Raw genomic sequence first — 27,695 nt, forward strand, 5'->3', positions numbered from 1 at the left:
GAGACCTTCTTCGATGCATTCTTCGATAAGGACATTAACCTCTTGAGGAATTGGGTTAAGGAATCCTCCACTAATGAATGTTTCTTTGATCGGACGAAGGGTTTCATCCTTATTGGTGCAGTTTGAGAATGTTGGTGAACATCCGAGACCTGCTCTAGTTTCATTCTTGGTCGGGATCACAACTTGCCCCCAGCCAGTGGTAGTTCCATCTTTCACTACTTTTACCGCCTCTTTGTAAGAAGAGATTGATGCTTTCTTTTTGGAAGATTCGTCTTCTAAAGAGAGACCTTGGAACTGAGTTCCTTCCACATCATCAGCACCAATGAAAGAGAAATTGGATAAATGGCTCACCATCAAGGCTTGCTCTCCACTTATTGTTACCAATTTTCCATTTGTTACAAATTTTAACTTTTGATGGAGCGTAGAAGTTACTGCCCCTGCTTCATGGATCCATGGTCGTCCTAACAGACAGCTATAAGCAGCTTGAATGTCCATGACCTCGAAGGTGATTTGAAATGTATGTGGACCAATTGTCATGGGAAGGTTGACTTCACCGATAACAGATTTTCGCGATCCATCAAATGCTTTGACTACTACACCACTGAACTTCATAGGCATTCCTTGGTAAGACAAGCGAGCAAGAGTCGTCTTTGGCATAACATTCAAGGAAGATCCAGTGTCTACCAACACATTGGACAAAGATTCTGACTGACAATTCATAGAAATGTGCAAAGCAAGATTGTGATTTTTACCCTCCTCGGGGAGTTCTTTATCACAGAAGCTTAAATTGTTGCAAGCTGTTATGTTGGCTATTATCCCATCAAAATGGTCAACAGTCACATCATGGTCTACAAAAGCTTGATCTAAGACCTTCATCAGGGCTTCCCTGTGGGCTTCTGAATTCAACAACAATGAAAGTATTGAGATTTTTGAAGGAGTCTGCATAAGCTGATCCACAATCTTGTATTCACTTCTTTTTATAAGCTTCAAAATTTCGTCAAAGTCAGGATTGACATTGGTTCCACTGGATTGACCAACATTAGTGTTCGTACTACTGATAGGAATTTCCACAGGATTCCCCACTGGAACATTGACAGGATTTTGTCCGGTTGCAGGAGCAACTGGTTGCTTTGAAGGTAGTGGAGTATACACACGTCCACTTCTTGTTACACGACTTACATCAGCAATGTTCACGACAGATGAAAGAGTAGGTAAAGGAACTTCTTGTCCATTCTTTATCATTGTAGCATTGTAGTTGTATGGAACTGCCTTGTCAGAGTCATAAGGAACAGGTCCAGGTAGACAAATGATCAAAGGAGTAACAGGAACCCTTGGCTTGTTGTAAGTAACTTCCATGCGCTCGGGCATGTTGAAATGAGGAACGATGACGTTAACTGTAGGCATTTCCGAGTTGATATCTGAGACTAAAAGCTCATGCGGATAACATCCTATCATGTTAACTTCATTTTCATCCCTATTTCTGTAGATCTGAATAGTACCATTATCCAACAGAACTTGGAGATCTCTTCTCACAATCGAACATCCGTGAGGATCTACACAACATATGCTACAAGAACCGTAGTGATGCTGGCGAAAACTCGGCCCTCGACAGAGAGTGGCGTGCATTTGTACCAAATCTGCTCTTGAGAAATTGATATTATAGACTCGGTACGGACCAGGACATCCATACACCATGTTTACAACATGCCCTCCATGATTGGGCAGCGGATTTGCTTGCACATTAGGATTCAAATTTCTGAAAGAGAGGAGATTAGATCTAACCAACCTCTGAACTTCATATTTCAAGGCTATGCAATGCTCAAGATCATGGCCAGGTGCTCCTTGATGATAAGGGCATGAGACCTCAGCTTTGTACCACCATGGGAGTTTCTCAGGTACTGGTGGTGGCGCTTTAGTTTGAACAAGACCTCTTTCAATCAAAGCAGGGTACAATTCTGTGTACGTCATTGGAATCAGATCAAACTGTGTGAAATTCTGGTAAGACAGACCCCAGATGTCATATATGATGTTGTGACATCTGGTCTGTCATCAGCTTGGCTGAGGTAGTACATACAGATCCCTCAATTATTTATTACATCTAACATCCAGAAGTCTGGAAGAGTTGGAATCACATATCAGTTCAGTTAACATTAATAAATCTGCTTAGCAGAGATTCTGTGTTAGCACAGTCATTAAATCACACACTGATGTCATGCACGATGTTATGACATCCAGACTGAACTTACAAATAAATAATGCAGAAACATAAACAACACAACAGAATTGTTCACCCAGTTCGGTTCAATCAACCTACTCTGGGGGCATACCAAGCCAGGGATGAAGTCCACTATTAGCAGTATCAATTCAGAGCTAAACTCCCAGTTTACAACTCCTCACTTAATCACTCCCCAATGACCCCTCTACCTAGGTTCTCCCTAGATATGGAATATCTCCATTCCACTCCCAATCATAGCAATGATGTCTAGCAGTCAGCAATTCAGCCACTGCATCAACAGCCTAATCACCAACAATTTAAATATACATAATAGAGTAGTTTCAAGAACACCATCTTCACTCATTGCTTCACAGCTTCTGAGTGAATAAAGTAGACCTCTTACCTACAGGCTTCGAGGCACAAATCAGTGACCATCCCACAACCTGGGTGGTTCACTTCAACAACAAACCCTAATGACTATATTATAATTGTTAGGTTTACAAGCTACAAAGATTCCTATATATAACCTGATCCTAGTTGGACTTGGGCTTAAAATTGCAGCACTCCATGCTGTTACAAATCAGCAGATTTCTTCTGCTACAAACAAGGCCTTTTAATCATAACTTGCCTAATTTATCTCCTAAATTAGTAACTGCTGATTCTTCAATCTTCAGATTTGATTCTTCAATATTCTGACTTGATTCTTTGCCCTTTGCCACATAGGATTACATAATATTCACATAGAATATTCTGTATCTTTTAAAAACAAACTGAATCTTCCTTCCTCAGTTCTGCAGGCGCGATGTCATGGTTAGTGTCATGACATTCCTTGTAGCATCTTGTTTTAGTACCTGTTTATGTTCTTTTAATATTCGCAAGAGTACATTATATTACATTCAGCTGCTATAATGTTTTAGCCAAGCATGGATGCCTAATAAGACAATAATACAGAACAGAGCACACTAACAATCTCCCCCTTTGGCTTATTTTGGCTAAAACTAAACATAAATAAAAAAACACATTAACTCCAAGAGCAGCTGCTTCAAGATACCTAGGCTGAACCACATCATAACATCTTCAGTCTGCTTCTACTTCTGTCTTCAAATCTTCCTTTGTTTCTTTTGACAGTAGCAAAATCAGCATCAGCCTCTCTCCCCCTTTTTAGCCATAATATGACAAGGATGTATACAATGTCATAATATGCAATGGAAGAATCTGTAACTCCCCCTGCACATGAGGAAGAAGATACGAAACCCAATTCTTGCCACTGTAGTTCTCCAAGAACTAGCCCTTGTAACTCAGAACACAAATCACAATTGTGTTCATAACTCAGATCACAAATCACAACAAATATGTCTCCCTTCTTGAAGACTGAACAAGAGGATGCATGCTCATTGTTATTGCTGTAACACCATTTGTAGAGATTCATGATTTCCCCACCCTGTGTTATTCTGAGCAGAGTTTGGTAGAGGAACCCATCGCAATACCAAATCAGGACGCACCCAACACAAACACACACGAAACACATCTTTGAGAAATTTGATAACTGAAGCCTGCTGCGAAGATGCTAATTTATAGCCATTGGAGAATCATAGGAAGTAACGATAGTCTTTGGTCTTGTTCAACAGTCAACCTATTAATTAGGAAACAGTTCTAAAATCAATTACTCTTTCCAAAGCAGTTTTTCCTTGTTTGACTCTGCAGAATCAATGTCTTTAACTATGTCATGACATCCTGTCAGACATTGTCCCTCTTTCACCCCTCAAGCACATAGCTTAAGATTCTTTAAGAGACGTTGACAAAGCATCCTATGAACCACGTAATAGACCTCCTACTCCTTTACTGACTCATTAGTCATAGACTTCTGTTGTTCTTATCACCTTGAGACTGTATACTGCAACTGTAAAGAGCCTTCCAACACTTGTTGACATGCAGCCACTAGAACAGTTCAAGATTTGTGGATACCAGACGCACATGGTTAGATTCAACCATTCCCAGAAAACCTGACTGTAATGATACATTTTGTTAAATAAGCCTTTTCATAAGAAACTTCCTCTAACTAAGTTGAAAAAGCTTCTGCTGACTTGGACCACCCTCATTATTGTGATAGAGTATAAAGGCCAAGATAATTTTCTAGAAATATATCTTGAACTAAGAAGACACTCCCCCTATCTGAGATAATTTGTGCTTCATACAGGAAAACTTGTAATGATGAATGGAAGATACAAGACGCATCTTCATATCTTCAAGAGCGCACCCTCTGCCTAACTAACTAGCTGACACACTTCACTATTACAAAGTAACTCCTTTACAAAAGATACTCACATCAGAATTTAGATGTTCTAACATCTTGTCTATCATTAAGATAAAGTTGAACAGTTCAGTACATTCAACTAACTCCACTTCTCTTTCTTCAACAGATTCAAGTCTACCACCTTATCTCCACTTGAAATAATCAACAAATAACCCTTTGACACTTGATGCTTCCATAGAAAGGTTGCCATAACCTCAACATAAAGAACTGCCACTTCTTCCACTTGTTGATCATAACCCTACCAAGTTGCACTCTGATCATGGTCTGCCAAGATAATTTGAAATCCTCCTTGATATGATGTTTCTCATAATGATTAACATACTCTCCAATTAGAATTAGAAGAATCCTTTTTATCCACAACTATGTTGATCATCTCACCAAACTTCTGTCTTCATAGTCATACTCACTACTGAAGTCTTCATCATGAAAGTAAACACGAATTTCCAGAACATGTTACTGAAGGATAGAAAAACACTTAGAAAGGGGGGGTTTGAATAAGTGTAGCTTTAAAAACTTGACAGATAAAAATAAATTGCACAGTTATTTTTATCCTGGTTCGTTGTTAACTAAACTACTCCAGTCCACCCCCGCAGAGATGATTTACCTCAACTGAGGATTTAATCCACTAATCGCACGGATTACAATGGTTCTCCACTTAGTCAGCAACTAAGTCTTCCAGAGTCTTCCGATCACACACTGATCACTCCAGGCACAACTGCTTAGATACCCTCTAAGACTTTCTAGAGTATTCTGATCCACACGATCACTCTAGTTACAACCTGCTTAGATAACCTCTAAGACTTCCTAGAGTATTCTGATCCACACGATCACTCTAGTTCCTTACAACTTAATGTAATCAATTCTAAGAGTATTACAATTGCTTCTTAAAAGCTATAATCACAAACTGTGATATTTCTCTTAACGTTTAAGCTTAATCTCACTAATATATTACAACAGCAATGTAGTGAGCTTTGATGAAGATGAAGATTCTGAGCTTTGAATAGAACAGAGTTTCAGCAAGTTAATATGAGTTGTTTTGTTCAGGATCGTTAACCTTGCTTCTCATCAGAACTTCATATTTATAGGCGTTGGAGAAGATGACCGTTGAGTGCATTTAATGCTTTGCGTGTTCCGTACAGCATCGCATTTAATGTTATACGCTTTTGTCAACTACCTCGAGCCTTGTTCACGCTGTGTCTACTGACGTTGCCTTTACTAGCCTTTAACGTTCCTTTTGTCAGTCAGCGTAGCTTGCCACTTGTACTTCCTTTTGATCTGATGTTTGTGAATACAACGTTTGAATATCATCAGAGTCAAACAGCTTGGTGCAAAGCATCTTCTGATCTTCTGACCTTGAAGTGCTTCTGTGCGTGATACCATCAGAACTTCAGTGCTTCTGATCTCATGTTCTTATGATGCTTCCATAGACCCATGTTCTGATTCTGCTTCGACCATCTTCTGATGTCTTGCCAGACCATGTTCTGATGTTGCATGCTGAACCCTTGAGACAAAGCTTCTAAGCGCTGAATTATGCATACTCTTTATATATATTTCCTGAAAAGGAAATTGCATTGGATTAGAGTACCATATTATCTTAAGCAAAATTCATATTATTGTTATCATCAAAACTAAGATAATTGATCAGAACAAATCTTGTTCTAACAATCTCCCCCTTTTTAATGATGACAAAAACATATATAAATGATATGAATTTGCGATCAGAAAGAGCAGACGGCAAAAGACAAATTACACAGCTATAGCATAAGCATATGAATATGTCTCCCCCTGAGATTAACAATCTCCCCCTGAGATAAATAATCTCCCCCTGAAATAAATACTCGAAGAACTTTAATAAAAGACTTCCCTGATTATTTCGGTAGAGACGATCACATAAGCTTCTGTCTTCAGAGAATTCATAGCTTCTGACTTCTGCTTCCATTGGACAGCTTCAGAGCTAGAATTTCTTTAGATCCCTAGAACACTCACAGCTTCTGATTTCTGCTTCCATCTAGGACAGCTTCAGAACTTGAATTTCTTTGATCTTCAGAACATTCACAGCTTCTGATTTCTGCTTCCATTTAGGACAGCTTCAGAACTTGAATTTCTTTGATCTTCAGAACATTCACAGCTTCTGATTTCTGCTTCCATTTAGGACAGCTTCAGAACTTGAGTTTTCTGGATCTTTAGAACATTCACAGCTTCTGATTTCTGCTTCCCTCGGATAACTTCAGAGCTTTGAATTTCTACCAATCATCACTTCATGCTAGATTTGTATCAGAACATTGTTGAATGTACCAGAGCATCATCAGAGCATCTCTACATCCTGAAATGTTACAGAACAAAAACTAAACGACAAAAGTCAGCATGAACGAGTCAGAACATAAAATGTATATTAGAACACATGATATGTATCAGAGCCATATAGGCTGAAATAATGTATCAGAGCAAATAGAATTTTGTCAGAGCAAATAGACAAATATGGATCAAATTCTATTATCAGTGCTTCTGATTCATTCTTCTTTCTTGCTTCTGATTTCTGAAGCTTGACAGCACTTAGCTTGCTTCAGTTTCCATGAGCTTATTCTTTTTACAGAATAACACTTCTTATGGTTTTGCTTCTTGTGTTTGCTTTGAAGATTCTCTTCACTTCTTTATACCTGCAAAACACTTAAACCATATAGAACTTGCAGTTCTTGTTAGTAAATGTGTGGGAGCTTTACCCAGCAACTGATAGATTAATCAAATCATTTATCATTTATCTTCTCCCCCTTTTTGTCATAACATCAAAAAGAATATTTCAAAAGATTCAGATGAATAAAACGACAAATAAAATCACTGGAGTGTAAAACAAAGAAACTTTTCATTGATAATCAAAAGATATTACAAAAGGTTCTTATGTTTAACAAGATGAGAAACATTCCTAGCAAATACATAAAAAGTCATCCCAAGAGGAAATGACTACAAAAATTAAAAACAACACCCTAGCAAGACACATTCTGTGTCAACCCATCAAGAATCCCTGTGGTCTTCTTGTCTTCCAGACTAGAACCTCCACTGTAGGAGAGATCCAAGAGACCAAAGAGGAAGAGAGGGACAGTTCACAGACAGAGAACTGCTGTTGCAAACGGGGCTTTCTCTTAACATAGAAGTTAAGAATATCATTCTTAACCTCTTCCCATAACTCAAGAAAGTCTTCTTTCTTTGGGTGAACGTTGATAACAACATCAAAGAAGAGGTCTGACTTGAGAGGTATTAGGAGAGCCATCCCGAGATATGCAGAGATCTGCCGCCTTTGAGTCATAGATCTTCAACAGGCTTAGAGCATGATTAAGAGATCCAGACAAAGGATTCAAGATGAATGCTAGGTTTGAACTAGGATTTTTTTTAAAAAAAAAAACTTTATGAGGAATGCAAAGAGATAGAGAAGGAAAACAAAGACAGAGTATAATAGAGAAAATATAAGAGGGAAGGAGAAGCGTTTGAAGAGTATTTAAAAGAAAATAAAATGAAACAAATGATGGATAGCATTTAATGTTACGTGACATGAGGAGAGATAATAAAGACAAATGAGGTGACTAGCACAGTTACCTATGGTCGGCGTCCCTTCAACTGCACGCGCGCTTATCCATGAACAGTAACGACAGGTTTACCATCCCGAGATAAAACGTTACAGCTGTTTTGCTTTAAAAGAGGTTCTGAATCAACTTAGACAATGAAACGTTAGTAATAACCGAATCATAATTTCTAAAAGATTTCAATCAGAACTTCTGATTTAAAAAGAAATCCACATTCATTTCAGAAGATACTCATACGTAAGAACTTCTCATCTTCTCATTCTGGGCATAAATCCATACTGATGTTCTTCAGAATGAACTTAAACCTATCTTCAGCCAGGGGTTTTGTAAAGATATCAGCCCATTGATGGTCTGTATCAACAAAGTTTAAAGATATAACACCCTTCTGAACATAGTCCCTTATGAAATGATGTTTAATCTCAATATGTTTAGCCTTTGAATGAAGAATAGGATTCTTAGATAAACATATAGCAGAAGTATTATCACAGAATATAGGAATGTTACTCTCATATATCTGATAATCTTCTAACTGACTCTTCATCCATAGCATCTGTGTACTGCAACCAGCAGCAGCGACATATTCTGCTTCTGTTGTTGATAGAGCAATAGTTGCTTGCTTCTTGCTATACCAGGAGATCAAATGACTTCCAAGAAATTGGCAACTTCCTGAAGTACTCTTTCTTTCAATTCTGTCTCCAGCATAGTCAGCATCACAGAATCCTACTAAGTTGTATTCTTTAGATTTTCTGTAAACTAAGCCAACATTAGTAGTACCTTTCAGATACCTTAGAATTCTCTTAACAGCAGTTAAATGAGATTCTCTAGGATCTGATTGGAATCTAGCACACAAACAAACACTGAACAGAATGTCAGGTCTAGAAGCAGTCAAATATAGAAGAGATCCAATCATACCTCTGTATAACTTCTGATCTACCTTCTTACTTACCTCATCCTTACCTAGGATGCATGTTGGATGCATAGGAGTTTTGGCTTCTTTGCAGTCTAGAAGATTAAACTTCTTCAGAAGTTCCTTCACATACTTGGTTTGGTGAACATACGTTCCTTCTGATGTTTGATTTATTTGTATTCCAAGGAAATACTTGAGTTCTCCCATCATGCTCATTTCAAACTCAGCCTGCATAGACTCAGCAAACTCCTTTCCAAGTGTAGCATTAGATGTTCCAAAAATAATATCATCTACATATATTTGACAAATTAAAATATCCCTTTTAAAGGTTTTACAAAAGAGAGTAGTGTCCACTTTTCCTCTAGTGAAACCATTATCCAGAAGGAAAGAACTTAAGCGTTCATACCAAGCTCTGGGAGCTTGTTTCAATCCATACAACGATTTCTTTAGTTTAAAAACATGATTAGGAGACATAGAGTCTTCAAAACCAGGAGGTTGATGGACATAAACTTCTTCATCTATATAACCATTTAAGAAGGCACTCTTAACATCCATCTGATAGAGAGTGATGTTATGTTGAGTGGCAAATGAAATTAATAGACGAATAGATTCTAACCTGGCCACTGGTGCAAAGGTTTCTGTATAGTCAATCCCTTCTTGCTGACTATAACCCTGAGCCACCAGTCTGGCTTTGTTCCTTACCACTTCACCTTTCTCACTGAGCTTGTTTCTGAAGACCCATTTTGTACCGATTATATTGAATCCATCTGGTCTAGGAACAAGATCCCAAACATCATTCCTTGTAAACTGATTCAGTTCTTCTTGCATAGCAATTATCCAGTCTGGATCTTCTAGAGCATGATCAACAGAAGTTGGCTCGATCAAAGATACAAGACCTAATTGACAGTCTGCATTGTTCTTAAGGAATGCTCTTGTTCTGATTGGATCATCCTTCTTTCCAAGAATGACATCTTCTGAATGAGCAGAGATGAGTCTGGATGATCTTCTGACAGATGGTTCTTCAGAAATGCTTAGATTCTCCAGAGAAGCTGATACTTGATCTTCAGATTCTTTGCTTCTGAGAAGCTCTGCTTCTGATGCGTTGCTTCTTGGCTCAACAACTTCTGATATATCAATATCACAATCTGCAAAATTATCAAACTGCTTTGGTTTTTCAGAACCAAGCTTATCATCAAACCTGATATTGATTGATTCTTCCACAATCAATGTTTCAGTATTGTATACTCTGTAGCCTTTTGAGCGTTCAGAATATCCAAGAAGGAAACATTTTTGTGCTTTGGAATCAAACTTACCAAGATGATCTTTAGTGTTCAGAATAAAGCATACACATCCAAAAGGATGGAAATATGAAATGTTGGGCTTTTTATTCTTCCACAATTCATAAGGAGTCTTATTTAGAATAGGTCTGATAGAGATTCTATTCTGAATATAGCATGCAGTGTTTATTGCTTCTGCCCAGAAATGCTTAGCCATATTGGTTTCATTGATCATGGTTCTGGCCATTTCTTGCAGAGTCCTATTCTTTCGTTCTACAACTCCATTTTGCTGTGGAGTTCTAGGACAAGAGAAATCATGGGCAATACCATTTTCTTTGAAGAATTCTTCAAAGGATCTGTTCTCAAATTCACCACCATGATCACTTCTTACCTTTATGATTTTACACTCTTTTTCAGATTGAATCTGAATGCAGAAATCAAAGAACACTGAATGAGACTCATCCTTGTGTTTCAAGAATTTTACCCACGTCCAGCGGCTATAATCATCTACGATGACTAATCCATATTTCTTCCCTCTGACAGATGCTGTTTTGACTGGACCAAACAGATCAATGTGCAAGAGTTCTAATGGCCTTGAGGTAGAAACAACATTCTTGGACTTGAATGCAGGTTTGGAGAACTTGCCCTTCTGACATGCTTCACAAAGAGCATCTGATTTGAATTTCAGATTAGGGAGTCCTCTGACAAGATCCAGTTTGTTAATCTGAGAAATCTTTCTCAAACTAGCATGACCTAATCTTCTGTGCCAGACCCACTGCTCTTCAGAAACAGACATAAGACAAGTCACCTTCTGACTCATAAGATCTTGCAGATCTGTCTTATAAATGTTGTTTTTCCTCTTGCCTGTAAATAGGATTGAGCCATCCTTCTGATTTACAGCCTTGCAAGACTTTTGATTAAAGATTATATCATAACCATTGTCACTCAATTGACTGATAGATAAGAGGTTATGTGTTAATCCTTCTACAAGAAGTACATTAGAAATGGAAGGAGAGTTACCATACTTTATAGTTCCAGAGCCAATTATCTTGCCCTTCTGATCTCCTCCAAACTTGACTTCTCCTCCAGACTTAAGCACCAGGTCTTGGAACATAGACCTTCTTCCTGTCATGTGTCGTGAGCATCCAGAGTCCAGGTACCATGACATGTTGTGCTTTGTCCTTTTTGCAGCCAAGGATATCTGCAATAGGAATAATCTTATCCTTAGGTACCCACATTTTCTTGGGTCCTTTCTTGTTAGATTTTCTCAAGTTCTGATTGAACTTGGGTTTAACATTGTAAGCAATAGGAGGAACAACATGATAATTTTTAATGTGAGTTTCATGATATTTCCTAGGTTGTGTCACATGCTTTTTGGTGTGTGTTATGTGAAAACTTTGAGCATGTGAAGTGTGCCTAATATCATGGGAGTGGCCATACTTGAACTGATCATACAATGGCTTGTATGTGAATTTCATTTCATCAACAGGTTCAAGTTTGTATGGGGTTTCACCCTCAAAACCAATGCCGACTCTTTTGTTTCCAGACACAGCATATATCATAGAAGCTAGCTGACTTCTGCCAATACTTCTAGATAAGAACTTCCTGAAACTTAAATCATATTCTTTCAGAATATGGTTTAGACTAGGAGTGGATTTTTCTGAATCAGAAGGAGATCCAACGTTATTGGATAATTTTAAAAGTTTTTCTTTTAATTCAGAATTCTCCAACTCAAGCTTCTTTGTTTCAAATTCAAATAGCTTTTTCAGCTCTTTGTATTTGAGACTAATCTGAGACTTGAATTCCAGAAGTTCAGTTAGACCGGAAACTAACTCATCTCTAGTAAGTTCAGAGAATACCTCTTCAGAATCTGATTCTGATGTAGATTCTGATCCGTCATCTTCTGTCGCCATCAGCGCATAGTTAGCCTGCTCATCTTCAGAGTCTGAATCATCTTCTGACTCATCCCAGGTTGCCATAAGACCTTTCTTCTTATGAAACTTCTTCTTGGGATTTTCCTTCTGAAGTTTTGGACATTCATTCTTGAAGTGTCCAGGCTCATTGCATTCATAGCACATGACCTTCTTCTTGTCAAATCTTCTGTCATCAAAAGATTCTCCACGTTCAAATTTCTTTGAACTTCTGACGCCTCTGAACTTCCTTTGTTTGTTCTTCCAGAGTTGATTTAGCCTTCTAGAGATCAAGGACAGTTCATCTTCTTCTTCAGATTCTGATTTTTCAGGATCTTCTTCTCTAGCCTGAAAAGCGTTAGTGCATTTCATGATATTGGATTTTAATGCAATAGACTTACCTTTCTTTTGAGGCTCGTTTGCATCCAGTTCAATTTCATGACTCCTCAGGGCACTGATCAGCTCTTCCAAAGAGACTTCATTTAGATTCTTCGCAATCTTAAATGCAGTTACCATAGGACCCCATCTTCTGGGTAAGCTTCTGATGATCTTCTTTACGTGATCAGCCTTGGTGTATCCCTTGTCAAGAACTCTCAATCCAGCAGTAAGAGTTTGAAATCTTGAAAACATCTTTTCAATGTCTTCATCATCCTCCATCTTGAAGGCTTCATACTTCTGGATTAAAGCGAGAGCTTTAGTCTCCTTGACTTGAGCATTTCCTTCATGAGTCATTTTCAAGGACTCATATATGTCATAGGCCGTTTCCCTGTTAGATATCTTCTCATACTCAGCATGAGAGATAGCATTCAGCAAAACAGTTCTGCATTTATGATGATTCCTGAAAAGCTTCTTCTGATCATCACTCATTTCTTGCCTTGTCAGCTTTACGCCACTGGCATTTACTGGATGTTTGTAACCATCCATCAGAAGATCCCATAGATCACCATCAAGACCAAGAAAGTAACTTTCCAGTTTATCTTTCCAGTATTCAAAGTTTTCACCATCAAATACCGGCGGTCTAGTATAACCATTGTTACCGTTGTGTTGCTCAGCAGAGCCAGATGTAGATGTAGACTTTGCAGTTTCATCAGCCATCTTTTACTGAAGCGTTTTTCTCTTCCTGAATCTTTTCTAAACACGGTTAAGTGCTTGCACCTTAGAACCGGCGCTCTGATGCCAATTGAAGGATAGAAAAACACTTAGAAAGGGGGGGTTTGAATAAGTGTAGCTTTAAAAACTTGACAGATAAAAATAAATTGCACAGTTATTTTTATCCTGGTTCGTTGTTAACTAAACTACTCCAGTCCACCCCCGCAGAGATGATTTACCTCAACTGAGGATTTAATCCACTAATCGCACGGATTACAATGGTTCTCCACTTAGTCAGCAACTAAGTCTTCCATAGTCTTCTGATCACACACTGATCACTCCAGGCACAACTGCTTATATACCCTCTAAGACTTTCTAGAGTATTCTGATCCACACGATCACTCTAGTTACAACCTGCTTAGATAACCTCTAAGACTTCCTAGAGTATTCTGATCCACACGATCACTCTAGTTCCTTACAACTTAATGTAATCAATTCTAAGAGTATTACAATTGCTTCTTAAAAGCTATAATCACAAACTGTGATATTTCTCTTAACGTTTAAGCTTAATCTCACTAATATATTACAACAGCAATGTAGTGAGCTTTGATGAAGATGAAGATTCTGAGCTTTGAATAGAACAGAGTTTCAGCAAGTTAATATGAGTTGTTTTGTTCAGGATCGTTAACCTTGCTTCTCATCAGAACTTCATATTTATAGGCGTTGGAGAAGATGACCGTTGAGTGCATTTAATGCTTTGCGTGTTCCGTACAGCATCGCATTTAATGTTATACGCTTTTGTCAACTACCTCGAGCCTTGTTCACGCTGTGTCTACTGACGCTGCCTTTACTAGCCTTTAACGTTCCTTTTGTCAGTCAGCGTAGCTTGCCACTTGTACTTCCTTCTGATCTGATGTTTGTGAATACAACGTTTGAATATCATCAGAGTCAAACAGCTTGGTGCAAAGCATCTTCTGATCTTCTGACCTTGAAGTGCTTCTGTGCGTGATACCATCAGAACTTCAGTGCTTCTGATCTCATGTTCTTCTGATGCTTCCATAGACCCATGTTCTGATTCTGCTTCGACCATCTTCTGATGTCTTGCCAGACCATGTTCTGATGTTGCATGCTGAACCCTTGAGACAAAGCTTCTAAGCGCTGAATTATACATACTCTTTATATATATTTCCTGAAAAGGAAATTGCATTGGATTAGAGTACCATATTATCTTAAGCAAAATTCATATTATTGTTATCATCAAAACTAAGATAATTGATCAGAACAAATCTTGTTCTAACAGTTACCATCACCAAGATCAGAATCTTCTCATTCTAATCCACATTAAGTTAGAACGGTCACTTCAGACTTAATGTTGCTTCTTCATCCTTCACATGCTAGATTCTAGATAATTTTCCAAACCAACAAGATATAGTGATGTTGTGACATCACGCAAGACATTAGTTTATCAGACTTGAAATCTTATCAATATCTCTGAGTGTTCCACCACCTACACTGATTGATGTCTTGTCATACTTCATACTCCCCCTGAGAATTACAACATAAGGATGTTTTGAATAATTGTCCTTAACCTGAAGCATTCTTCATTTGGAACTGCCACACTTTCCAAATTTGGAATCCTTAGTTTGCTTACTACACAAGATCCAGACTGCCACTTCATGTACCTTGAAATAGAAGAAACTTCGAAATAGCTCTTGAACATCTCTTCAACAGATAGGTCTGAACCTAATCTTTACTGGTGTCTTCAAGTGTTGTGATGTAACATACAAAACAAAGCATCACATACATCTTCTTCTTCTTCTTCCACATAGTTGATGTAAATATCCAGCTCCCGTCAAGATACTCACCATCTCCTATATGTTTCTTCTTCTTGAATCAACTCACCAGCCAACCATTGCCTTTCTTAATGCTTAATTGAAGATAACACAGAACTATAATTGATGCATAGTTCAAATCAGACCATGGACACTTTATACACATACTTAGCTTCTGACAGAGTATATGAATCTATATTCAGGCTGTACATCCACTAAGTCTCCCGTCAAAGCACCTATTAGTCACTCAGATAGAATTTGCTGCTCACACCAGGTCCTTCTAAATGATCTCTTCTTCATACATGAAAGCATTCTTCTTGAAAATGATGTTACAACATCTGTTATGACATCATTCATTTAGACTCTTTGGATTTCTCATTCAACATCTCCTGTATGACACTTGGGGAAAGACAAAGAAAGTACGACCAACATCATCAACTCAGCTACACATCAGTCATGATTAAGGGATAATATATGCCATATCTCAATAAACTTTTCTTCAGACTTCTCTTCTGACTTTGAGATAATGGATCCCACAATCTGTACCCCATGAAGAGATTCCCTCAACAAGGTTTCTGGAATAGATTCACTTATGACATAATTCCTGAAAATTACCTCAGATTCCACACAGTAATCTGACTCCCTTGAATCATCACACGATATTCAAAACCATATTTCACTATGCACCATACACAGTATTCAGTTTTCACCACTAACTGTTCTATGGTTAAGAAAATAATTCACACATCTGGTTCCTTTGATAAAAAAATACCAGATATAATCTCATCTTGAATTTTCATAGAGGTCTTGAAAAGAAAACCTGAATGAATCCTTTCACTTGCACTGAGCTCTACTTCCAACTTCCATAAGGTTATGCCTGAAATAAGCTGACATTTGGGATGGAAGGTTCAGTTGATTGTATTCTGACCAATCAACACAAAAAGCAGATGTCTCCTCTTCCAGATCAGGAGTAGGTTCCAAACAAATGTACTCACACTACATAAGTTTAGCACCAGAACATCTGTTCTTCAACTGGTAGCTGCATACCAGTATGCCATCAGTTCCTTCTTCTTGGAACACACAATTCTTGACAATCTTGAGGATTATCAAACAACTTTGCATATGAACATGAGGAACACTGATCATATGAACCTTTTCAACCTCAATAACCATGCCTTTATGAGAGGACTTGAGAAAGGATCTCAAGTATCTTTGACATTTGTACTAAAGTTGAAAGTAATCTGCTACCAATTCTGTTGAAGACCATATAACCCTAGAGATCCTCTTTCAAAGATAGGATTATGCATCAGATGCTATGCAGCAGAAAATAGCCATATATCAACAGAGATTACACAATGCTTACTCCCAGAATCAGTTGTAAGCATGACATCCAAGAATTGCAGCTGAACAATCCAACAATATGCTTGCTTCTTCTTCAAGCAACAAGACCTAACCAATATTCTGACCAGAAGGAAACAGATAAGCACAAAGAATACCTTATCATTAACTTCACTCCCGCATGAAGGTTTTGACAATCTTCTTCTCTGTACCCTGTTATATGCTGAATAAAACACCCCAAATTCTTCACTCCCGCATGAATCATTTGGATATCAGTAACACTATCTTCCTTTGCCAAGAGAATACACCTGTTATGGTCAGTTTGGTCCAGTCTTCCACACCTAGGTCCATCCTCCACTTCTAGGGACCATTGAATATGAACATGAATGCTCAAACAAACAACTACCTCCAACAACCAGAAAGTATCTCCCATGGATCTCATCCAGAAACAGACAGGATGCCTGCTCTGATACCAATTGAAATTCTGGTAAGACAGACCCCAGATGTCATATATGATGTTGTGACATCTGGTCTGTCATCAGCTTGGCTGAGGTAGTACATACAGATCCCTCAATTATTTATTACATCTAACATCCAGATGTCTGGAAGAGTTGGAATCACATATCAGTTCAGTTAACATTAATAAATCTGCTTAGCAGAGATTCTGTGTTAGCACAGTCATTAAATCACACACTGATGTCATGCACGATGTTATGACATCCAGACTGAACTTACAAATAAATAATGCAGAAACATAAACAACACAACAGAATTGTTCACCCAGTTCGGTTCAATCAACCTACTCTGGGGGCATACCAAGCCAGGGATGAAGTCCACTATTAGCAGTATCAATTCAGAGCTAAACTCCCAGTTTACAACTCCTCACTTAATCACTCCCCAATGACCCCTCTACCTAGGTTCTCCCTAGATATGGAATATCTCCATTCCACTCCCAATCATAGCAATGATGTCTAGCAGTTAGCAATTCAGCCACTGCATCAACAGCTTAATCACCAACAATTTAAATATACATAATAGAGTAGTTTCAAGAACACCATCTTCACTCATTGCTTCACAGCTTCTGAGTGAATAAAGTAGACCTCTTACCTACAGGCTTCGAGGCACAAATCAGTGACCATCCCACAACCTGGGTGGTTCACTTCAACAACAAACCCTAATGACTACATTATAATTGTTAGGTTTACAAGCTACAAAGATTCCTATATATCACCTGATCCTAGTTGGACTTGGGCTTAAAATTGCAGCACTCCATGCTGTTACAAATCAGCAGATTTCTTCTGCTACAAACAAGGCCTTTTAATCATAACTTGCCTAATTTATCTCCTAAATTAGTAACTGCTGATTCTTCAATCTTCAGATTTGATTCTTCAATATTCTGACTTGATTCTTTGCCCTTTGCCACATAGGATTACATAATATTCACATAGAATATTCTGTATCTTTTAAAAACAAACTGAATCTTCCTTCCTCAGTTCTGCAGGCGCGATGTCATGGTTAGTGTCATGACATTCCTTGTAGCATCTTGTTTTAGTACCTGTTTATGTTCTTTTAATATTCGCAAGAGTACATTATATTACATTCAGCTGCTATAATGTTTTAGCCAAGCATGGATGCCTAATAAGACAATAATACAGAACAGAGCACACTAACACTGTGGAGCTCTTTGTACACGATTCTGATTATTGTTAAAGTGCTGAGCCTGTCGTCGAGGCTGTTGTTGCTGAAACTGCGGAGTAAACCCCGGATTCGGTGTTGTATTAACGACTGGTGTGATAGCAGCAACCTGTCGTTGACGATTGACGTTTCCTCTTGGCCTCCCTTGGGATACCATGTCAACACTTTGTTCTTTCTTCTTTGGGAAACCACTTCCGAACTTTTTGGTTCCACTTGGAGATCCACCTTCTTTAGTCAGACGTCCGGTTCGGACTCCTTCTTCTAGACGCATCCCCATGTTTACCATTTCGGTGAAATCACTTGGAGCACTAGCAATCATGCATTCATAATAAAACGGACTGAGAGTATTCAAGAAGATCTTTGTCATCTCTTTTTCTTTTAACGGTGGATTAATCTGAGCAGCAGTTTCTCTCCATCGTTGGGCATACTCTTTGAAAGCTTCATGGTCTTTCTGAGCCATGGATCGAAGCTGATCTCTGTCTGGAGCCATATCCGAGTTATACTTGTATTGTCGGACAAAGGCCTCACCTAGGTCATTGAATGTTCGAATATTAGTGCTATCCAAGCCTGTGTACCACTTCAGTGCGGCACCAGTCAAACTGTCTTGAAAGTAATGGATAAGCAACTGATGATTATCTGCATAGGTAGACATCTTCCTGGCATACATCACGAGATGACTTTGTGGACAAGAACTACCTTTGTACTTCTCAAAGTCTGGGACCTTGAATTTAGCAGGTATTTGTACACTGGGAACCAAACATAGCTCCTGGGCATTCTTTCCAAACAAATCTTTTCCACGGATAGCTTTAACTTCCAACTGCATCTTGTTAAACTGCTCTTGGAGATCTCCCACAAGATTACGCTGATTTGTGCTATCACCTTGATCATGATAAATCTCATTGCCATCATAAGGAACAGTGTGAACCGTAGGGGTCGGAACTGTCATAGTGGGTTGAGAAAGTGCCATAGTGATTTGGGAAAAAGTTACCCCTGAATGTGGAATAAACGCCGAACCTTGTGCAGCAGGCGCTTCAGTTGTAGTTGTTTGAACCCCAGAGAAATTATGGCGGAAACCTGTACCAAAGCTGAAAGGCGGGCCCCAACCTTCTGACATAGAGAAAGATGGAATACCGAATGCAACTGTAGAAACTGGAGTAGTGACTTCAGATGTTACCGTTGCTTGACTGTTGGGTGGCGGCGGCTGATTCTGTGCGGCCATTAAGGAGTCAACCAAAGTAGTGAGACTTTCCAATTTTTCCTGAAGAGTGGTCACTGTACCACGAAGCTCAATATTCTCTTGTTCAGAGTGTTCCATTACTCTTCTTCTGCTTGAACGAGTTTTGTATCTGTGATCTGATTGCGAGCGTGGTCGAGAAACTTTGAGACGCGACAGCTTGACGATCTAATGGAGAAAGATCCAAAAGATGAGACTCTATATAACAGACTCGATATGCAGAATGATGTATGCAAAAAGAAATTTATGATTTTTCCAAATATTTTAAAGATTATTTCCTTGCAAATATTTGAACACAAACAAATCTTTTATTCATTCATTTTTTTTATTGCAATAATGGGAAATGTTACAACATTGGAGCGTAGCTCCTTACAAAAGCAAATGATAAATAAAAAAGCTAAACAAATCCTAAACATCTTCATCAGACGAAGAACCAAATGCATTGTGCAGCTTGAGCTTCATGATTTCTTTCCCATAGTGAGCTTTCAACTCGGCCTTTTCAGCTCTCAGCTCGTCAACCACATTCTTCCAATTGTCAGGTATCGGAGCGTTGCTTGTTGAGCCTTCCAGATTTTTCTTGCTTTCTTTGATGTACCTCTTGATTGCAGCGTCTTTCTGACGAATCTTCTCATCTTTACTCATGAGCCATCCATCTTGATAATAGAGAGTTTCTTCGTGATCTTTTACTCTTTTCTTCAACTTTCTATTTTCCACCTCAGTGCTACGAAACTTTTCTTCCCAAGCATCTTTTTCTGTCCTCATTTTAGCCAAAGTGTCTTGGTATTCTTTCATAGTGGGAATGTTGGGTCGTTGAGATACTGCAGGAAACATGGGTTTTTCATAAGCATAAGGCATTTGAAACTCCTTTGCTCTTTTCTTTACCCAGTAGGTGTAGGCGTCCATGGCAATGCAATTTCTTTCCTCGCCTTTTTCTTTCCATCGGACGTCGTACCAAGCTCTCACCATTCTCGCTTTCAACCTTTTAGGATTATCCCCTTCTCGGTAGAAGTATCCTTCCACTGAGGGACCAACAGGTTTAACTGAATTTGCATACCCGAGTTGTCGTCGGGCTAGGACCGGATTATAGTTAATTCCTCCTTGTGTACCAATGAGGGGTACGTTGGCGAACTCTCCACAACTATCAATGATTTCTGTACCACAGCGAGCCAAGGTATACCAACGAATATCATTATTAGTAAGAGACATAAGTCTTCGAGGCCAACGCAAACCTTCTCGGTTTTCCGTGAAAATAGGAGACTCAGGTAAGTGTGAAACAATCCATTTGAACAACAGAGGTGCACAACATACAATGATTCCACCGCCTTGGCGATTCCTATGATGGACAGAGAAATACATGTCACCAAGCAAAGTCGGAACAGGATTTCCATTCAAAAAGATTTTTATGGCGTTGATATCGACAAAGTTGTCGACGTTGGGAGACAGAACTAACCCATAGATGAGCAAGGCTAGTATAGCTTCAAAAGCTATCATGCTACCAGTTTCGATGAAATCAAAGGCTTTCTTTACCAGGAAGTGTGAAGTTAAACCCGGGAGGTTTCCTTTGGTAGTCCAATTACTCTCTACTTCAGACTTTTTCATGTGAATACTTGATGCAATGACGTGTGACTTAGGAATGGCTTCCAAACCATTGAAAGGTATTTTGTCAGACACAGGAATACCCAAAATATTGGCATATTCTTCCAAGGTCGGTACCAACTGGTAGTCTGGAAAGGTAAAACATCGGTAGACAGGATCATAGAACTGAACCAGAGTCTTGAGAAGTCCTTCATCAACATGAGTGTTCAAAATAGGCAAAAGCTTTCCATAACTTTTCCTAAAATTACAAGGATCTCGTACAGAAGATGCTAACTCTCTCAGTTTTTCCACATCAGGCGCTTTGAAACCGTACTTTTTGGTATACCTTTTTTCCATAACTTAATCCTATAATGTTTGCAAAGAAAATTCTCTAAATTTTTTTGGAAAAATCATGTTTTTTTTTTGTTTTTTTATGGAAAAAGATGGGTTTTTTAATGAATGTATGAATGCATGGATGCATGGATGCCACATATTCAAACATGGTAAAGCAAACATGGTAGTTCAAACATGGTAACACAAACATGATAACACAAGCATGGTAACGCAAACATGGTAACGCATAGGTTCAAAGGTCCAAAGTCACGAGCATGAGGTCAGAGAACCAAAATGGGATAGTTCTAGTTAATCACCTGCACAACATGTTCTACTGATACGTCAGAGTCTACATTTTTCTTTCGGATATTACAGGCTTTCCACAATTAAACTCATGAGCCAGCAATATTCTCAAGAAAAACTCGTCTGAGTGTGGCTCTCCGCATGACAACTAATCCAAGTCTTCACCTGAATAGTTTCTGCACCACAACCTAATAAGGCCAGGATGGGTTGGGGTTCTACGGCCAACTCAGCTTCTACAGTTCAATGAAAGTAATAATGTCTTCGCTACGAAACATGCTAAACATATATTACCAACAAGGAACCTCCACTGAGCGGAAGGATTCTCACGTGCGCCTGCCCATGACTATACCCTCCACCTAATTTCTTATGTGTACTTAATCCGGGTTAGGATTTGTCCATAATGTATCACTTGTAACAGAACCACGCAAGTAACAGAACCAGAACCACACATATAACAAAAAATGAAATGAAAAATAAAGCAAATAGAATTAACCCTTCCTTTGGAAACAATAAAAAGATGTTCCCCAGTGAAGTCGCCATTTTTCTGTCGCGGGCAAAAAATCGTTTTATCCTTTTTTTTTGTGGGATGAGACACCTGATGCCTTCTTTGGGCTCGAGTGCTCAAAAAAAATGATTTTTCTTTTGTTCCGACCAAACTTTTTATTATTTCCAAAGGAGGAAAAGGAAAAAAGCTGCAATAACCTAAAAGTGGGGGGAGAGATCTTGGGTAAGAGGGTTGGTTATACGAAGGGAAGGTATTAGCACCCAACGTATCTATAGTACTCTATAGGTTTCTTTGCTTTGTTTTTCATTCCATGTTACGGTGGAGGTTCTGTTGTGAAATAGGTGGGACCTAAGGTGTTTGTTTGATTATGCTCGCAAAGATCATCGCGATCCTCTGCATACATATCCCCTAGAGGGAATCAGAGCATCTGTAGCTCGGGTCTACGGGTGCTAAGGTTTGAATGGTTTTTTTTGTTTTTTTTTGCTCGCCAAGGATCGACCTTGTGCCTACGTATTCTCAAAGGGATGTTGAGAAAGTCAGAGCAATCGTAGTTCCCACTTATGGTAGTGGAAGCAAAGGAAAAGAGACAAATGTCATCTAAATGTTCGATTTATCTAATCTATATCATCACATACATCTGTTTGTTTTTGTTTGAAAATCTTTTCATTATAAGCCCTGGGCCATGCCACTTATGGCGCTTAGAATGATAAAGATGTTTTTTGTTGTTTAACCAGCCTTGTGGCAAAAACTTTCAATGAAGTCAGCCTTGTGACAAAAAGTTTTGATTAATCAGCCAGCCTTGTGGCAAAAGTTTCAATGAAGTCAGCCTTGTGACAAAAACTTTGATTAATCAGCCAGTACGGTGGCAAAATGGTTTGATTGATTAGCCAGCCTTGTGGCAAAAAAGTTAAGTTGATTAGCCAGCCTTGTGGCAAAAAAGTTTGATTGATTGATTGTTTGTGATGATATAGAAGAGATACTCCTATCATAGAGATGATAAATGTCTAATCTCCTGGGGTGTTTGTTTTGGATATTGGGGATGCTTATAAGAAGCCCGTGGGTCCTTGTACGAAGCCCAAGAGGAGGCTATTCGAGGGTCCTTGCATTGTAAGCCCAAGAGGAGGCTATGGGAGGGACAATCCAGGGTCCTTGCATTGTAAGCCCAAGAGGAGGCTATGGGAGGGTCACTCGTTTGTACAAAGCCCAAGGGGAGGCATGGTATAGTTGGTTTGAGCTCTTAGAGCGATTTCACCGGGAAGCCATACTCTATGTCCTAACCTAAACTAGGGAGATTCTTTGCACGAAGCCCAATAGGAGGCTATGGGGAACCTAGTGTTGTACTAAGTTGAACAAGTATATATAACACAATCACAAGTATGAACAAGTACGAACAAATATGAACAAGTACATGAACAAATATGAACAAGTATGAACCAGCACATATATATGACAAGGTGTGTGTATATAATGGAGTTTATGAAGGAAATATACCTGTAAGCATGATTCATTTGTATACACAAGGCTCGGGACTCATACTCGGGGAGAGGTCCACTTGAATTTATTCAAAGCTATGTAAATAGGTATTTACAAGGGGCTTGGGACTTATACCTACGTGGAGGCCCGTGGTATATTTGGGAAGATTTAAAGAAAACCTTCATTTTTGGTTTGTTATTCAAAGTTAAAAAAAACAGATTGAGATATGTACAAAAATGTGTGTGTACAATGAAATACCTAATTTCATGTACAAGAACGGGTATGTACAAAAGGGGCTTGGGACTTATACCTACATGGAGGCCCATGGTATATTGAAAAGTATTGTTTCTTTGAAGTTTTGTTGTTTTGAAAATGATTTGAAAATTGTTTGAAAAGATTTTTTTTTGAAGAAGTTTTATTGTTTTGAAAACTGTACAAAAAGAAAAGAAATGGGACTTACACTCTCTAATATTCGAGAGGCCCCACTTCGTTTTTGAAAATCAATTGATCAATTAAAAAGATTTAATCAATAGTTTTCTTTGAAAATCAAAAAGAAATGGTTTATCGTTTTTGAAAAGAATTGCAATCGCTTGTTTTAAAACAATTTGAATTTGACAAAAGTCAACTTAATTAAGTTTAAATAAAATTTTAATGCTTAATTGAGACCTAAGTGATTAGGGTTTGATCACAAAAATATTTACAAGTAATTAGGTTTGAAAATTAGATGAAAAACAATATTTTAAGTATTTAAATATACTTAAAAATGTATCATTTTAAACCTAATTAAAAACATATTAAATAAATCTTTTTTTGTGATTTTTTTTGATATTGTTAAAATATGTATATTAAATAAGAGGTGTGTAAAAAATGAATGAAAAATGAATTGATTTGATTGGTTAAATTAAATGATGAAGTTTGTTAAAAAATGAAAGAAAAATAGTGTCAAAAAATTGGTTTTGGTCCTACCAGGGTTTGAACCCACGCACCTACGCTTGCTGACCAAAACATGGACCAACTGAGCCACGCTTGTGGCTTGTTAAACATACGCGTTTTGTAAAATATATTTTAAATCAAGAATTTGAATTTCCCAAACCAAATCTGGCGCCAAGAACACAACCCTAACTGATTTTTGAATTTCTTCAAATCTGTATTGTTTTGATCGATCAAAAGGGTCTATCTCACTCGGTTTTGGACGAGGAACATGATGATGACCTTTAATTTCATTTATTTTTGCTTAAGATGATTAATTCTCTGATGAACACGAAGAACCCTAATATGACAAATCTTTGTGAAATCGTGTATGATCATGATATGATGCAATTGATTGAGGGTTATTATTCAGTGATGGTGCAGAAACAAGATGGTAACTCAGTTTTTCATTTATGATGCATGTATGATAGAGTTTGAAGTTCATGAGCACTTACCTCAAAAACGACCAAGCTGGAGATTGAATTTTGCAAAGGAGGTGTTACAGATGTTGTTTCTCAATCTGGACAGCTTCAATGAACCTTATGGAAGGTATCTGGATGCTTGGAGTGAATTGAAAACACCTGGAGCAGTTGGAGGTACCCGATCTGCAGTTAAGCCTAAGTGTGAATTGAGCTCGATGATTCTGATGTTTCAGGTTGATGATGAGTGTTTGGATAGCTCATATGTGATATATGTGAGGTGTGGGAAGTGTTAATTTGGACAGAAATGATCTGGAATGAAAATTGGTATGATAAGGCTCTTCATGTGTTCATATGGAGGTTGAAGAGTGAATCTGAGTTTTGGGGTGATTTGGGGTGTGTGAGTGGTTCAAACACATCCCATATGATGTTTATGAGTTGCTAGAACCATCACTTTGGCCATAACTTCAAGGGTTTGGAGGTTGAGTTTTGTACCTCTTAGAAACTTAAGAAACTTGCATTCTAAGAAAGAAAGAGAAAGCCTATAATTTGTGAGACTTTGGTGTGATTTTGAATGGAGTTTGGACCTCTATTTATAGGCCAAAGAGTCTGAACTCAGAGCTTTGCAACTTGCTTCAAGGTTTGATGATTTGGCTTAAAGGATAGAAAGGAATCTTTCACATTTAATGCATATGGTTAAAAGTAACTAAACCATGGTTATTTCTCTAAGCTTCTTATCTCTTTCCATTCTGATCTCAAACCAGAAATATCTTTCAATTATTGCCTCTATGTGTCATCAATTGGATCATTTGGTAGAATAGTGCATAACTTAGTGAAAATGGCATGAAATTCTAAGTGAAAAGTTCACTAATGTCAAAATTCAAAACCATGGCTACACTCCATATTTTTTCATGCTCTTGGACATTTTGGAAAGCTCATGTTGCATACTTCAAAACCCTAGTTGAAAGTTTCTTCAAGACCTTTAAGGAAATGGGTGAAAAAGATCCATGAACTTTGAAGAAAATGAGATTTTGAGTGAAGTTTTCAAAAAGTACCAACTTTGAAGCTCCATATCTCTTAAATGGTTGATTTTATGGAAAAAAATTATATGTGTCAAAGTTGTTTATTGGATCAAAATCTACAACTTTCATGTTGGAAGTTTTTTTCAGTTTGTAGGTGAAATGTTGAGTTATTCCCCCCCAAAGTTTGGAAAAAACCTTTGAAAAACACTTAGAATTTTTCTAAGTATGGAAAGTCAAACTTTTGACTTTTTGATTCTTGGTTGATTTTCTTGATTTTTCTTGATCAAATGACTTCTCATATCATATATTGATGATTTAAAACTTCAAAAGTCATGGTTGACCAAAATTCCCCAAAAGTCAATGGTGATCTTGTACAGTTGACTTTTTCAGACGAATCGCGTTTCTGGAGATTTCAAATGAAACAGGCTACCCTCATCAAATGAATGGTATGAATGGATCACATTGAAGCATTAGAGGATATTGAGCCATGGTTTGAGTTGTGGCACCATGTCCTGATTAAAAAGTCAGTTGTTCAGTGAATTAGGTCAAAAACCCTAATTGTCGACCTGATGAAATTGATGACTGTGGATCTTGAATTGAGATGTAATTTCCATTGGATATTGTCATAGGGATTATTTGAGGATGATTGAAACCTTTGATTGACTTCCTGGGGTTTTTTAGGATTTCCCAAATGTGATCCCTGATTTCAGTCCCCGATAGTTCAAAATCCTAATCTGATGATCTGAAATTTCACTGTTGATCAATCCTTGTATAGGAGATGTTATGAGCCAATGGATTAGGTCAAAATGATGCACTTGGAGTCTTGAGGTCATGTCCCAAGTCTTGAGCAAAAGTCAAGAGTATGCTATCTTCAGTCAAAACCCTAATCTGGTTGGTTCAAAGTCTTTGAGATTGTTGAAATGAATCTCTGAGGACCAAATGTTGATTATTGATGAAGATGATTCACTTGAGATGAAAGGAGAACAAAACCCTAATTGATTGTTACTTGTACTGATGAGTGATTTCCAGATTAAACCCTGCTGAGTCACAAGTAGCAAACACAAGCTATGCAATTTGTTAGAGATGCAAATGATGCATATGCAAATGATATGAGGTGGTATCTTAGGTCAAAAATTGGGGTATGACAATTACCACTCTCTTTGGTAAACTAGAGGAACATGAACAACACCTTAAATGCCTTGACATGCATGAGAAAAGGGCAAAGAAAGAGAAGAACATGGAGAAAGAGGTAGAGAAGAAGTCAATAGCTCTAAAGGCTTCAAGTTCCAAGACCTCAAAACAAGAGCTAGAGGATAGTGATACAAGTGATGACGAAGACTCCGATGATGAGGAAATGGGACTGTTTGTGCGAAGATATAACAAATATCTAAAGAAAAATGGAGCAAAGCATTCTGACAAAGGCTTGATCAACTATAGAGAGCAATCAAACAAGTTCAAACAAGATGACAACAACAAAGGAAAAATCAAAGGCCCTTGCTTTAATTGTGGGAAAGCCGGTCACTACAAACCAGATTGTCCATATCTTAAGAAGGAAAAAGAGAAGAACCAAAGCAAAGGTCATAACAAATCTAAAAGAGCCTACATAGCATGGGAAAGTGATTCATCTAGTGAAAGCTCATCAAGCGATGAAGAAGAATCAGCAAACTTATGCCTTATGGCTCATCAACACAAGAAAAAGAAAGTTGAAAA

The sequence above is a fragment of the Vicia villosa genome, linkage group LG2, assembly GCF_029867415.1.
Source record: "Vicia villosa cultivar HV-30 ecotype Madison, WI linkage group LG2, Vvil1.0, whole genome shotgun sequence".
Taxonomy (NCBI): domain Eukaryota; kingdom Viridiplantae; phylum Streptophyta; class Magnoliopsida; order Fabales; family Fabaceae; genus Vicia; species Vicia villosa.